General features: G+C 39.4%; 1 protein-coding gene across 3 annotated transcripts in view; it reads right to left on the reverse strand.

Moving 5' to 3' along the window:
• LOC146005197 (uncharacterized) overlaps window positions 1-16,934 on the reverse strand; it is a 173,654-nt gene that overhangs the window by 79,656 nt on the left and 77,064 nt on the right. For all 3 annotated transcript variants that reach the window (XM_083144249.1, XM_083144258.1, XM_083144267.1), the window contains exon 2: window positions 5,688-5,747. The gene's annotated coding sequence lies outside the window, so the exon portion shown is untranslated. The remainder of the gene's footprint in view (window positions 1-5,687; window positions 5,748-16,934) is intronic.

Below are 16,934 nucleotides of genomic sequence, written 5' to 3' on the forward strand. Positions count from 1 at the left end.
TGCGGAGAAGCTAACGGGAAAGTCTTTACGTTGCCAAATGGCTCGTGTTATTTGCGTCGTCAAAAGTCAAAGTCCACTTTACGCTCAGATAGGCTTCTCGGAACTGGACCTATAATTTAAAGTGGAATCCGAACTAGTGTGCTATGTGCCTCCACTGGGAATCTAACTCGGAATCCATTGATTACAAGGCAACAGAGTTACCATTACATCATAAGTGAAACCACACGCACTTTGGTGAAACTCTTATTTACATTGCCTCTATATTTATTTGTATTCATCGTAACAATGATGATTATGAATTGAAGGTGGAAAAAATCAATGAACAACCACTACGAAGCATCTGCCTTTTATCCAGAGTTGTTAAAGCTCTAGGAATTGCAAATAAATGCAATTTCGGTCCGGGGGAGAAAATCAGTAAGCTAAAATGGGTTCTGGACCGTAAATAATATTTTTATCTTTAAAGTATTTGAATTTTGTCCCGGAACCTTTTTTCCGGATCAATTTAAATACGGTCAAAGTTGAATATTGAAATGAAACAATACGCAACGTGGACCGAATTTAAATTGTGCGGGGAGAAAAGGTTCCGGTCCGGTTACGGAACCCAATAGAACCCATTAGAAAAAAAAAGTTGTGTTCCTGGACCTTTAGCAACCCTGCTTTTAACACGGATTCGAAAGTCCGAACCTTACTTCTAAGCGCCACAACTACATCACGCAGATCGACCCATTGAATAAATGAATTGTTTATATAAATATCCATACTGTTTACCGTAAAATCTGTCAAGGACAGCAAGCATATGATCACAGTTGTCACTCACTTCATTGCGTGAAGCCGTTCCAGATCATTTAACGCTGTTTCTTTTGTCACGAACCGGCTTCTGTCGCTCATTCTACCATGTTTTGCAATTGTATTCGCTTCCTTGTCGGCGCGAGCGAGGGCGATTCATCACACATGATACGCTAACGCGTGATTGCGTGCTTCTCGAGCGACCGGGGGAATGAAAAGAAATGGCCTGGAAGGGAGGAGGGGGAGGGGATGGGAAAATAAGGAAGGGTGACGTATAACCGGGTTCTTAAAACACGCACGAGCGGTGCAAAAGTTGAGGTCGATAAGTCAAGTTAAGACGCCTGTGCACTTCGTTAAATTACGCTGATGTGGTGGACTGGTTCGTTTTTTTAAAGTTAATTCTTTGCCTAAACAAAACAGTATACTTACCAAATGCCTGTCTGAGATCACAGTAAAAGTTTGATAGAAATGGAAACTAAATATGGCTACCCATTTTCAAACAATAAGAAAGTAACACCTCGTATCGACATTTTCTTTACTTTGTCTCACGTGTCATCTGAATTTGACTAATCGCGGCGATGAGGGCCATGATTAGATGAAAATAACGATCCAATGCCGACCACTCAACGAGGTCTACGTCAAAAGCAGCAGCTCAAATAAAGGCTAAACAAGTAGGCAGAGTACTAAATACGAGTATTGCATAGGATCTACAACTCAGAGTATCTCCACTATCATGGTTTAAAGAAATAGAACAAAAATAGATCCATTTTGGGGTTAGAGATTAGAGCTGTGCTCCCTGGAAATTTGCTACGACAAGAAAAATTAGATAGTGGATAATATCCAATTCATAGTACATGTTACTGAAGCTGATTTCCAATTCACTTTGTGACCACACACAAATAAGTCCACAGAATACTCGCGTTTGGGTCAGTAAAGTGCATCTTGTACTGCTTGAAGCATATTATCTTGCCAATTATTACGATATTTCACCACCATAAGTTGTGTGTAGATAAACAAGCTATCAAGAAGCAGGAATATCTGGGCTGGAACTCATCAATTCGAGATTGGAGAATAAGTTAGATGTTACATACAATGCCGGATTTACAGTTTCCCGTTGAGGCGGCTTGAGTTTTTCTTTCAGTTCGCATGCTCCACAATTTAATTTCGGTTGTACGTACACTAAGAAATTTATAATATGAGAATAAACATAAGAATAAAATTGCAGGATGGCCAATTGACTCAGCCAGAATTGAACTGTATGACTTTATTCTTAGGAAAGATAGAAGCCATTTAGTAAATATATCTTACTGTGTGGCAATGCTGTAAACACTTAAAAAGAATGAAATATTTCATAGAAACACAGCAATACTTGTAGTTAGCCTTCAAGGTATTTCAGTAATGTATTGTTTGGCTGACAAATTGTAAGAAGTCAATTTTAAATTGACAATAAATCTGTTGAAACATTTCAAAGAAGTTGCTTCTTACCACATAACAACAAGATTGTTAAAAACCACAAAAAAACACGCGCCAATGGCTATAGCCAGTGAAGGAGGGTCTGCGAACACTCGTTTTCGTGCAGGTCAAGAGATATATCAAGTTCACGACGGAGTGAAACAATTGAGCGTCGTGACGAACAATCCTTCACGTGCCACTCATCTGTGACGCCCAAGTCAAGGCAACCTTTAGACATTTTGTGATTTAAAGAGAAAAAAATGATGAAAATGGTGTAATAAATGACCTCAAGAAAAGGGGCCGAGATGATGTGGAATCTTCGAGAGCAGAAGTGAAGGGATTTTTTGGCGGAATTTCTGATTTGCTCGTGATGGGTCGTCGCCGATGTTCTATGATGGGCCGGAAACTCACAGAAGGTCATTTCAGGAGAAAAGAGGTCGTGTTTCAGAACTTGAAGATACGTACAAGGTTTGAAAATCGAAATCTCAGACCTGTCTGTATCTTATGGCATTGTCTTGATTAGCCGCTAAACGCCATTGCTGAATGAGGAATAACCTTGAACAAAATGACATATCTCTAATTATTAGAAAGGGCAAAGTAATGAAAGGTGGGAGGTCAGCCATCTAGGTAAGAGTTGAAAGTTTTAACACAATTAACGTTTAAAATTATGTGTATGCATTGTGTGTGGCATTGGTTATTTGCACCCATAACACATTACGAGCAAAGTCCTACAACAAATTCGAAATGATTGTCCGAGATCTGACACTAAATCGAAAGTACGTGCTTTTAAAGTTCATTCATTCGATCCAATGCGGAGATAAACTTCTTATAGACAAATTAAAAGAAAAAAATAACATGCATCTGATGACAAAATCTTCATACTCATGCCATGAGCCTAAGCTGTAGAGGATCACTCAGCACATTCTAGTATATGAGCAATACACAGGACAATGCACAGCCCCGTGGAAGATTGCAGTTGCTGCAAGTCTAGAGGCCAGAATCTCGTTAGCCTGCATGCATTTTTTTTCCATCATCAGAAATATATACATTTAGAAAAGTACTACGACATGCTGTTCCATTAGTTGAAATTACACTGTACAAGGGAAGGAACCAATAAGAGAAAAGGGATATAATTGGCGTGGCATTGTCATTTAGTAAAACGGGCAATGCAAGTGAAGCAAGACCTTTAAGATGAAGGATGACATTGTTCCTGATTCAAGGATCTTTAGAATCAGACATTTCCTGTTGCATATGTTGTTAAATCGCAACAATTGCTTTTGTAATTCCATTTACTTTGCATATTATGTGCCATGATGTCAGGAAAATGCAACATTATACGTAACTAATTTCAACATAACACGAAATTTAAGAATGGCTATTCACTAACCATAAATACCGGCACTTAAATATATCACGAACTACTTGACGGGTTTTGATGAAATTTGCTCAAAAATAGAAACGAGCAAAATCAATTTTCCACCGTACAATGATATTTATGGCACCTCTATTTTCAATTAGATAAAAACGTAACAACCTCGAGTAAAAGCTATTACATTGAGCATAAAATGGTGGAAAATATGTTGATATACGTAGATTAAAGAAAAGGAATTCTGCTACCAAGCTTATTTTAGAGCTTCAGACGAAAATTCCCAAGAAACGAACGCATGTACGTACATAAGGCTTCAAAACTTTTCACTAATCCAGGTAGTCTTTCATTGCTAATGGTTCAAACTGTCTTTTGCAATCAAGGATAGCCTGGAGTGCATGGAATACATTTTCCAATTGCATTCAAATTTAATACATGGAAATTATGATTAAATTACAACCTGGAATCCGGAAGGACATGCAAATGTCAAAGAAATCATTGCAAATTACATATTTAGCAATAACAGTCCGAGCAGGATAGTTTCAAACAAGAATTAGAGCGATTTCAAGTACAATTGGATAACAGTATTTACGTTACTTCTTCTTTGAAACTTCATTTGCAGAGAGGCGTGGTGTAAGAAGCAAAGAGTAAATGCATGCAAAAAAGAAGCTTGAGAAATTTTCAAGGTTTCACCACTTCCTTTTAAACTGGTTTCTCAATGTTATATCTGTAAGCAAAGTTCACATTCAGCTGCACTCTCAAGGTTAGTATATCAGTGGATGCAAAAAATATAAAGTCTTCCGTATTTAAATTCTGTTTTATCACACTTACGGTGACAATTAAATTGCTTTTTCCTGTGGGGGGAATGTACAAACTGGAGAAGTGTGTTGCGGCTAGTATAGTTCCTGCACTTGGGGTCGCTCAAGAAATGAGAAAGTTGGCCTGTGTGTTGCCGTTACGGATAGACAATATTCATGTCATTGGTTACAATGTTCTTTTGATCCTTGCTGTAGAAATGCGAACATATATGAGTTACGATCACGCCAACAAGTACGTAATTGCGAAATGCTCCTTTGGTGCTAAATATTAACCACTTTCAGGGAGACAAGAAGGCGTACGAAGGCACTTATTTTCAATGTAAAATGCAGCTCTGGGTCAACTAAAGACAAACGATTTATTGCTTCAATTCAATGTCGTGTAGAATGACACCTTTGGGGACAGTCAATGACAAACGTTTTATTGCTTCAAAGTATTGAACTGTTTTAAACCGTTGAATCTCCAATTTCGTAGAAAGGTTACAAGCAGTTTTCGTACCTTCCCAATAGTCAGAAGTATTTTGGACAGTTATGAGAAAACTGTGGGTTGCTTACGTGGACTGGTATCATGAATAGCAATTTATCATCAAATTATTAGGGGCATAAGCATCGGTGGGCTCTAACCTATGACGAAACCTCCTGCTCTCCCTAAAAAGAATACATGAGAAATTTTCAAAACTTTTTGTAGTGGAGTTGAATCACCTAACCAGGCACAGAAGGATAGAGGGGGGAGGAGAAAGAATGTGAAACAGAGTAAGAGAGGGAATATAGGAAGAAAGAAGAAAGGAGACAGAGAGAAATTGAGGGGAAAATAAAGTGAGAAACTATGGAAGGAAGAGAGATAGAAGCAGAGGAAGATAGGAGAGAGAGAGAGAGAGAGAGAGAGAAGGAAAGAAATAAGGCAAGATAGAAAAGTGAGAGATAGAGAATCGTATTATTTCTTCCATCCCAATCATATTCTCTATCGGCACAATTGCGACCGACAGCAAGAAAATTGCCTTTCTTTTCAAGGCATTATTAAATAAAGTACTCATTAATTCCTTATTTCCACAGCATTTTAGAACAAAATCGTGGTAACAGATAGCAAACAATTCATTGTTTAATTTCAAAGCCTTGTGGATTTTACTTTGCTAGTAGGCTACGATGGAGGACACTCAAATTAAAACAGAATGGAATTTCCTGATAAAGAAAATATAACACTGGTCATTTTTAAGATATTACAGAGGAAATCCACACTACAAACAACAAAAATCCAAATCCAAACTTACCCTGGGAGCTGATAATTTCTCCTTGGCACTTAACGAAATGAATCCTGTTCGAGCAATTTCCTGAAAACAGAAAAGAACATTACTGTATTTCAATAGTGAATTTCATAGTATTATTAGCATGATTATTAAACCAGATGAAAAGCTCCCTCAATGAGTAACAGTTTCGAGGAATGTAATGGCAATAAAAATGGACCATGAAATACTCGCTTCCTTACATGACGTTATGTGGTTTGCCTAACTCCACGGCGATGAGTGAACTTCAATGAAAAATTGCAAGTTCGACCACCACCGTAGAGTTAGGTAACACGTATAACGCCATGCAGGTCAGCAAGTATTTCAGAATCTAGGTGCCCCATTTTTATGCCCGGTGCCTGTACATGTACATTACAGTGAATAATCACTTCATGAATAACGCATGTTGTGTTCGTAAAGATGAAGGATAAGATAAGAACTAATATAGATAAATTTCAAGTGGCATTCAAGCGTGCTTTTGTTTCAACCAAATGCTCGATTTAATTTCATAAAGAGAAGAAAAACTGACTTTTTAGATGCATGGAATTGCTCGGATGGTGTCACTAATAGGGTTTTTGAAACTAATGAATATTATAATAATTTGACTAAAATTAAAGGTTATCGTTTAGATTTTTGAAAGTTGGTATTTGTTTGATTGATTGATTGAGTTGAAGTTTTAAGTCCACTTTATGCACAGTAAGGCTAATCGGGACTGGACCTACAGTTTAAAGTGGGATTCGAACCACTATGTGCCTCCACCGGGTATCGAAACCGGGAACCCCTTGATTACAAGGCGAATACGCTACCACTGCACCATCGGGGAGGCCGCAGTTGGTATTTGTGATTAGTGCATACTTAAGTACATGAAGAAAGTAGTACAAGAAACAGGGGCAGGATTTAAGGCAATTTAAGTTGAAGTTAATGTTTTTAGAAGTTTCCAACTTATATTTCTGTTATACACTGCACTGCGCATAACCAGCAATTCTCTAGTGATTATGCGGCTAGAAAATATCGAGTAATCGTTCCTTGCGCCCATGGTAACAGCAATAGACTAGGATAGTTCCTCCTACGAACGGACAAAACGCACGAATAGGACTCCAAATGTGGCATCCAATTGTCGTACAGGATAGGAGCGCCTGGTGCTAAGTGTACCCTCGGCAACCGTTCCATTCTTTTCGGCAATTCTGATCCTCCCACTGCCGCATGTAAGAGCTTTTGAATGCCAGACACGGGTACACTCCGCTTCCCAGGAATTTGACCTTTGGCTAAGCTATCGACCTCAGCGAAGCCACTGCCAAGGTCTCTTCTCATTGAATAAACGACAACTTTAATGTTTTCTACCTAGCAGATTATCCACGATGTAGACATGGCAAATCAAGACAGAGCACCTCACTGTGCTAATTTTTGTATCTTTCCTGAATCACAAAGCTATTGGATTATCTTGATTTTGTAGAAGGGAGGAAGGGGGAGGGGTATAAGTATTATACGTGAAGCCTCAACGAAACGTAGGTGTGGCGGACATTCACCCGTTCAAGTTTTGTTGATAAAAAAAGACTAAAAAAAAATGGCGGTTCACTCTCGCTCCCTTTCTATTTGAGTATTTACTTCCTTTTTCTATTTCTCTAAGTTAATATGGACGCCGAGGAAGAATGATGTTAGAAGAAATTGATGAAGGAAGAGACATACATTGAGATATGGGAGTCATTCCAGCTTTCTTTCTTTGTAATGGATGTATGTGTTTGTGCATGTATGTTTGTGTGTAAACAAACACCAACTGTAAAAGAACTGAATTGATAACTGACTGAATAAAACCGTCAATTTCCGCTGCCATCCAACTATCGTTAAAAAGAGCAATGATCTTTTTAACTATTAGTCGACCTCCGCGTGGGAGTGGTTAACACAACGTGGTGCGACACCAAGGGTCCCGGGTTCGAATCCTGGCCTGGGCATGGGTGTTCTTTGTAAGTGTGCCGTCATCAGTTTCATCATATCATCACTCATCCTCATCTTCGCGATTAACCCAAAGTGGCCGAAAAGTTAAGTAAAATAAACAAAATCAATCAAATTTTAATTATTATATAGTTAACAGTAATTACTGTTAAAAAATGTAATTTTTCAAAACATATTCATGGTGCACACAACCGCATTTTGTAATCATTATCTATCGTTATACAAGGTAAAATTATTAACATTCAAATTTGAAAGGTTTATTCTTGCATGCCTCAATGCTCTACTATAAGCCTATATACACTGTGTATAGCATGTGTGTGTGTGTTTTTAATATTACAAACGGTTACAGCGCTATGTTTACTATTCATTCTAGCCACAGCACAGAGAGATGACGTCACGAATGCGCCTGACACGAAAAAAACTGTTGCGTCTCGTTTTTTTTGGAAATTAACATGGAGACTGTTAAATTTTAACAGTATAATTTTGTAAATTTTACGGTAACCTGTAACAATATAGAACCATGTCGTGTAAGGTGATGATTACATGTAAGAGTTTTCTACAGTGATATTTTTGAAAACATGCGTTTTTAATAAGGCTATCAGATATGCCGATTCGTTGATCATATTTGATGAACTTCAATTGCTGTCAAAGTTTAAAGCTATTTTTATCATGCTGTTAGCTGGCAACATTGTGGGAAAAAAGGTCGGGTTAAGAATTATAGTGCCCAGCTCCCGAACCACATTCACTGGGTGCAGACAATGGCCTCTCTTTTTTGGGTGTGGGGCCGAGCGGCGAAAGTGAGTCACGTTCAATCCCGAGGAATCGGATGATTAGGGATTCTGCTTACAATGGAACCTGACGACAGAGGGAGGAACCAAAGGCCGAATATTAAAGAGAATCGAAGGAGGAAAGTGAAAGAGGACAATCGCGGTGACCTACAAAGGCGAGGGAAAGAGCACTTCGCCTTCCTCGACTGGCTCTCGGCGGTTTCAGTAGGCGCAAGTGCTCTGCAGGGTTGAATGTCATTCGGGATTTTATTGCTGAGCACGAATCATACATTTTGCAGGTGTACAATTCGAAATGAAATTCAATGATGCTTCATTGACATTGCTATATTCTGTCGGTTTGCTGCCACTTTGAGCTAATCACGATGACGAGGATGAATGATGATAGACGAAATTGATGTAGGGACACTGGCGAAGACATTTCCAGGACTCGAACACGGAACTTTCGTGGCGAGATCCTGCGTAGACCGACCAAAATGATCAGTCCCCAAGGAGGGTATTTCACGGTAAAATATAATTTCAACACTGATAATAATAAGTCTGTATTTTGCATTTCTACTTAGTATGACAACAGTTATTCCAATTCTCGTATGACTAATGTTTGAATTCTGGTGTATACATGAAACTACTTTTTTATAATTTTTGTAAAAAAATAGCAAATATAGTCCTGACCATTAATGGATTTATGGTGGTAAAAATATCGTGTGTTTACTTGCTAAGTTCTTAGATATTATCTCTGTAACAACAGTCGTTGCATTTGAAAACAAATATTTACTTTCAACAATAAATATGGTGTGCAAATTTATAAATTGTATTTTAAGTTTTAGATAAAGTTATGTCCAATATTTCTGGTAACATTCAGGTATTATATTATTTTCCAGTTTGTGACCTATGTCAAAAACATTTCCTTTCCCAGTGGCCTATTTTGTGGCGTCAGTCACCACTATCCCCTCTCTGCCCTTCTATGGTCGACAGGTGCGTGAACTGTGGAGACTACTTATCGTCTTAATGTGTACTTACAAATTATTATATCATAGTAAAAGTAATACATGGCAATATGGTGGACAAAATGGGACAGATGACGTTACATTTCTCCCGTGGAATTCCAAAGACCCCAAATCTTTCCTTGGCATTTATCTCTTCTACGGCCGTAGGATTGACACTTGAGCCAGTTCGCCGGAAGTCATTTCGACATCTCTCCTGTATCGTCAAACAATCGCATTATACACAGCACACACCCGCGTGGCGACCACGAGGTGGAAAACGGCCTGTTCCAATATGGTGTTTGCCGACGAGGAAATCGGCGAAAGTCGCTGGACAAACTCAATTCTTCCGCTGTACAAAGCGTGCCGTGGACTGGAATACATTTTTCCCTCTGAACTTCGCGCAGGAGGCTGCGTGATTGTTTGCCTGATGACCAAGCGTTGCACATCGATACACTTGGCATTGTTGACTCTGGATCTTTCCCGTTTGCTCCTCACTCTCCCATTCGGCAGTGTTGCCTACCGTTGGGGCATTTCCCCATATTAAGGTATCATCTGAACAAAATATTCTTGACATTCTTGTAAAAACTAAAACGTTTGTTCATATTTGGAAACGGTGGAGTTTTGAATGTTATAGTGAGCTCAGTGTTCGAATTTAAATACAGAGGGAAAGTGAATTTAATTCCTGTCATTTCAGTAACAATAGCAATATTTAGTTGCAAAACTGGGGGGGAAGGTGCCAAACCTTGGGAGGGGGGGGGGCAAAGACAGTTTACTTTCACTTGGTAGATCAGGTTTAGCATAGTGCGGGATCCAAAGTTGGAAAAAATTGGGGCAACTGCCCTTCCCCATTCGTCCTCTTAATCGCCGACACTGGCATTAATACTTGCTATCTGAGATATACGAGTATTTATTAAAACACTGACTAAGACCATTTTCATTTAAGAATACGATTTTGTGCAGATTGAACTAAGGCTTACTGGATTTCAATTTTTTTCACAAAGATTGTGAATACACTAAATTTGACTTCCATGTTTACCTTTAACTTTTGCGTGAGGAATGCAGAAAATTTCTCCATCACATTCTGTTTCGAGCCGTGCTTTCTATTTCTTCACAAATCTCCCAACTTCTGTGCATGCTATGACCACTCCATATCTGCTTGGTCAAGCTTATTCCCTTTTGCCTTGCAAGATCCAATCTAGGCATCCTTTTGATTTCTTAGGGCATTGCTATAACCCATTTTTCTTTCTGGATTCAGTAATATTTCCCACAATCACTCGTGTGTCATTCCTTCTGGCCTTCTGGTGACTATTATTTTACTCAAACAGTTGTTCATCATCAGTTTGTGACTTGTATCTGAACTTGATTATTTCGCACTGTAAAGTTAACATTCGTTTCAAACGATTTTTTACACTGGATTTGCAAGTGAATAAGGTTATTTTTATATTGTGATAGAGGTAACCATGTAGGCTATTTGCTCCCTTCCCATAAAGCAAGGAAAAGTCTGTGGACTCAAATAATGCACTTACAAGTGCCCAGTGTAATAATTCACGCTACAGAAAGAACGTTTACCAAGCCATTGGTAAAAACTGACGCAGTAGATGTATCTCAGCAAAGATTTAGAGAAAGAAATGACACACACACACACACAGACACACATAATGGTTGTAGTTGCAATGGGCAGTTGCCATTCTAATTGTTGCGCTTCTATTTTTCTGAGCAGTTGGGCCTCGCTTATGGCGCAGTGGCAACGCTGTTCCCGGGTTCGATCCCCAGTGGAGGCACATTTCACAGTGTTTAGAATTCTACTTTAAACTGTAAGTCCATTCCCGATCAGCTTATCTGAGCACAAAGTGTATTGAAACCAACATCCTAAATAGTTGCAATCATTACGTACTTTCGTAAAATCTATAGTTTTAGATGTTTTAGGGGCATTTCTTAAAAGTGGTTGGAAACACTACAGCTTAGTACGATGCTAACTTCAACATTGACGCTCTTCAGAGTGACATGATAATAGGGATGGAAGGACTCTTAATAGAGTAGCATGACGAGATGATTGGTGGGTGTATTGACAAAATCACGCTTCGCATTCACACGCGTTTTCCGCTCTTTGCTTGCACCCATCGGAAGCTGCCAGTTACGTACTTGGGCGCGCGCATGTGTGTGTGTTTTGTACGTAACAGGAAAGATAAATATCTCTTTAACGAATCGCTGCGCTTAATCCGAGGAAAGTTGATTTCCCATTGTTTGTTCTCCCGTTCACCACTTCGTAAATCTATATTTAGAACCCTGGATCCTCGTTCGTTCGCACCCTAAAATGATTTTGGATAAATATAGTCTCCCAAATTTTATTTACGCAGCGTGGCCTGTTTCCCTCAACTTGGGGATGCGAGCCTTTCCTCCTTGTACGTATGCAACCAGCTCCATTGTTACCGAATGTCTAGCCTTTGTACAGTCACTGGCAATAAAAATGGGACACCTGGGTCCTGTAATGCTCGCTTCTCTGTAAGACGTTATGTGTGTTGCCTAACTTTACGGCGCTAAGTAGATTTTTAATAGCAAATTTTCAATGACAACGTCTACCACCGCCGTAGAGTTAGGCAACACACATAACGCCTTACCTGGAAGCGAGCATTACAGGACCTAGGTGTCCTACTTTTATTGCCGGTGACTGTATATTACTAGCTTTGTAAATGAATAGTAACGAAATGAAAAGGCCATAAAACAATATGAAACCTTTCTTGAACAGTTTACACATTACATTTTGAGAAGGATTTTGCTTCAGTTTCTCATAGTAATAACATTTGGTAAATGTTATCGGAAAACATACGCCTGCCAATCATTATTATTCAGTTATTCAATAAATAATGCCAAAAATTAAGGTTTTGAACATTGGAAAACATTCTTCGTAAAGAAAAATAAACGGGTTGAACCCCCGAGAAAATGATTTGTAAATTCAGCCAACGAATACTTTGAAAACTAGAAAAAAAGGAGTTAAAAATGCTTCGCGGAGGCAATAATGGAACACTTCGAATGTTCCGGAATATGTTATGAGAGTTCTTAGTAGAACTCTTAACACGTTGAAACCTTAAGTTAACCATTAAACAAATTCAATATACCTTCTGGAGCAAGAAATTAGACAATTTGCTGAACGGACATTTCAAGGCTTCAACGGGCCTCTTCTTTTTATGTACCATGGATTGAAGACAGTTATTTGTTTCTTCTGTAAATAAAAGTTGAATCTCGTTCAGGAGGAAGCCAACACTCCTCATAAGGACCAGTAGCTGCCCGCTTTGCTGCTGAAATTTGCTCCGGTGGAATGCGGCTTCCAGAAACAACTGAGGAAACAAAGCAATTCACTCGCCGCGTCTGTTCTTCCGTGTTACCAGGCGTGAAATGCTGATCGCAAGGAAGGTTCCGCCATTATTTCTCACTGACAGAGAAAAAGGAACAACGTAAAGGAAAGTTTGGAATTTCTTCCTGTGCAACAAAACTTTCACCTATCTCACGTATCATTTCATCTCCCAGCGTCTCTCCCCCCTTTATTTTAACATAGGAGTTAGTAGGAACAAAATATTTGCACTGTAATAACCCATCAATCTTCGCATCTCCTCCACGTATCAAGTTCCTTATTTACAACACTGGTTGAGTCTCGTACGTGCCATCCACTTTTCCTTGTTGATTCTTTTCACCGCTTGCAAAATACTGGACATATGCGCGTTCTTTGCTTGCCTCTTCCTTTCTTTCACGGTGTTTAAATCTCTTGATAGTTTGATTTTGGTCACCGTATCTCCATTTATCATTTCCATCGAACAAGAATAAATTTGCATTGAATTTTTCTGCAACATCAGATGACGTGTCCGGGTGAAAGTTTGTCTGTTGCTTGCGGGGTTTAACATCGGGAAGACTAATGTTTCTGACTAACGCGAAGTACGGCTATTTCATACTTTATTTGAGAAAATACAACGAACGCAAGAACAAAATGTGATTTATACTCTGTCCGGGAATCTCTAGAGCGAGCGGACGAAAGCAAGTCTGCGCAAGTAGTGACTCAAGAGCGCTCGACCAATGAACAAGTGCGAGGGAAAAGGGTTCCGTCGAGGGGATGAAAGCGACTGCAGTTACCAAGCTTTGCAGTGTGTACAGCTTCTCTCTGCCCAATCGTTTTCTCCCCTTTTCTACCGCAATGCGCAGCCTCCCTCCAAATATTCCCGGGAGAGTGTACAATAACACAATACCCATTCGCATTGCCTTAACTAAGAACCACATGACTTCAGTTGTTTGACATGTACACCATCACAGACATCTATATTTTCAACTGCACATTAAAATATAAAAAGATATTGTATGTATTAATTGTTATTCATCTTAGTTGATTTTTAACATTTAATTGGTATTATGTTGTTTTTATTTGGGTTTTTTTAATAGAAAGTAAACACAGACATTACGTACCAAAAAAATTCAAAACTATGACAACACGAAAATGAACTTCAAAAAGTATCTCACAACAGTATTCTCAGAACAAATTTGCATCTCGTTAACATTAAATGGTTAGCCAAATGGTTAGCGCTCTCACCTTCGGCGCGAGTGGTCCCAGGTTCGATTCCCAACGTGAGTCCTCAAAATTTCTGTGTTGAACCAGCATCGTGAGAACAAATGGGGAACTACTTGAAAGGAATTGGCGGCCCTCGGTCAGAAAACAGCGGCGCTGGTCTTCGATCCGTTTCACCACGCGTCAACCAATCAAAACGCAACTTGGCAGGCCCTGACCCTGAGAAGATTGTTCCGTCATGGAGTATAGTGTTCGTACTAGTTCCAGAAAACAGATATTTCAAATTATGTTTACTTCATAAGCATCTAACCATAATCTGGAGAAAACTATATATTCACGGGCTAATATTTTTTAAGCACTGGTTTACATTTTATATTGATTGCGATACAAAAAGAAGCTAAGCCAACATATTTCCAGGAGCTGCTCATTGTGCTATATGCACATGTATTTGTTATGTACGTATTTTTGTTGCTTAACATAAATTTCATGCCTCTTTTGGCTAATCGCGGTGATGAAGATGAGTGATGATTATATGAAATTGATGAGGGGATACTCACAAAGAATACCACTGCGCAGGCTACGACTCGAACCTGGGAACTTTGTTGGCGAGACCGCTTAACGTGCTCGAGAACCAAGTCTATATCAATGGGCTGCATGTGAATCGCGAGTTATGATTTAGTAATGTTGCATCTTCCCATATCTTCCATCTGTCCTTGTGTGGACTGCATGAAAGTGCATGACCCAAAGACCAAATTCATCCGTTTGCTCGATAAGCACATTTGGGTATGGAAAAAAAAAGTGCACACACACTCGCACGAGTCCCGGAACCACCAACAAGCAGAGACGAAGCCAAAAGATCGTTCCGCATGGCAGGCGAAACAGCGTTTCTTGCAGACGGAAAGTTGTCCTGACTTAACTCCGTGGCCTTGTCGCCGCGGTGACCTTTTTCTACGCTTTGATGGCACCGGAAGGGACAACAAAGGGCGTTTCGGCACAATCTCCGCATGCGAAAGACAGAATGCACGTTATTTCCCACCGCACGAGGCCGCTCGCAGCACGTTTTCCCTGCATATCTGAGGCTCTCCGATGCTTTGCGTGTGGAATTGGTCGCTTGCAGAATCCGCTCATCTTGAATTTATTTACTGAGGAGGCAAACCCTTTTGCGTCTGCTAAGAACCGCCAGTGGGCACAAGATTGATTTAGGTGGCTTTATCGCCTGTGATTACATAGCAAAGAGCACAGGAAATTCTATCAAAGATATACGGCCGTCCAAGAAGCATGGAAACAAGGACAGATTTTCTCAAGAAACCAGACATATGTTTTTCTGGGCGTAGATGGAGGGATCACACATGACGTACTTCATAGGTAAATCCTCAGTGGTATGTGTTTGTTTCATTTTGAAACGGATGTTATTTGTAGCTATCGCAACCGTTTTATGCTACACGACGACGTTGTATTCTTTACTTCCGAAACACCTATTAAGCTGATCATATAACACTCTAAGCCACCGACACGGCTACAGATTTTATGTTTTATGTTACGATGCACCCTACATATTTTACTTTCCTATATGAAGACAGCAACAACAAATGGACGTTGAATAGTGGGTAACTAATAGTGTAGCATGGTTGGAAAGGGCGTTGGTTAAAAGGGGAATTTCGGAAGTAAAGAATATAGCGTTGTCATGTGGCATAGAAAAGTTGCAATAGCTACAAATAACTTCCATTTTAAGATGGAACGAACACATACCACTGAGGATTTGTCTTTGAAGTACGTCAGGTGTGATCCCTCCATCTACCTCACCCCCCCCCCCTAAAAAAAAATTATCTCTGGTTTCTTGAGAAAACCTGTCCTTGATTCCATACTTCTTGGACGGGCGTGTATCTTCTATAGAAATTATGTCGGTGTTGTACAGCTACACCCTGTGCACAACTAGACGTATAATAGATTTTAAATTGTTGGCCTCCATGGGAGAGTGGGTAGGACCTGGATGTGTTTTTGTCTCAGCGTCTATTCATCCACATCGTAGTGATTAAAGCAAGAGGAGGAAGCGACGTAAAGTAATAAAAAATGGAATCATTTTTTTACAGTACGCTGACTTCAATTTTTTTCTTGTTTTACATCTTTTTCTATACCAATTTTGGCTAATCGCGACGATGAGAACGAATGATGAAACTGATGAAAGGACGCCGCACAAAGCAACACGACGAAATGTCAACATCTCTTCCAAGTAGTATAGTCTGAACTGCATTTTGCAGACTAACGAGTCTCTGGCGTCTGTGTCTGGACTAATAGCCAGTCTAATCCTCTGTGCTGCTTGTGTTGTATTCTGTCTATGTGTGTTTGTGGTTGTCCATTCACCAATTTCATCTTATCACCATTCATTCTCAGCTTTGCGATTAGCCAAAAGTGGCAAAAAAGCGAAATAAAATAGAACAAACCAATTTATCTGTATGATATTTTATAGTAGCCCATATACTGAGACATGAACGAATAATGAAAATTGTTATTGATAGGAGAATGGAAGGAAACACATTAGCAGGCCAAGAATTGAACATATCAAACATATCTACCAAGGTGTGAATTGCGAAAGCTTTAGAGAAAGAAAGGTATTAGCGAAAGACATGAACAAATGGAGAAATTAAACAAAATAAGAAGAAAATTATATAAACAAGTTCCACAGTATCCTTCAATAAACACTAAGGCACGGGAAACGGGAAGAGAAGAAAATATAGAAGATGGAAATTACGAAGTGAATGTAAGCAAGTTCCACAACTGCTTTGGGCAAGAGAAACATGGAGCAAAGAAGAAAGAAGAGAGGAATACAATATAAAGTGATCAGTAATGGGGGCAGTAAAATTTTCGAATGAAAAAAAAAGCTAGAGCAAATCAACCTCAGGTCTCAATATGTAAGAAGAAGAAGCATTTTTCTTTTATTGCTGACAGTATTTTCTCATGACTGCAA

This window comes from Lepisma saccharinum, chromosome 1, assembly GCF_977018435.1.
Source record: "Lepisma saccharinum chromosome 1, izLepSacc3.1, whole genome shotgun sequence".
Taxonomy (NCBI): domain Eukaryota; kingdom Metazoa; phylum Arthropoda; class Insecta; order Zygentoma; family Lepismatidae; genus Lepisma; species Lepisma saccharinum.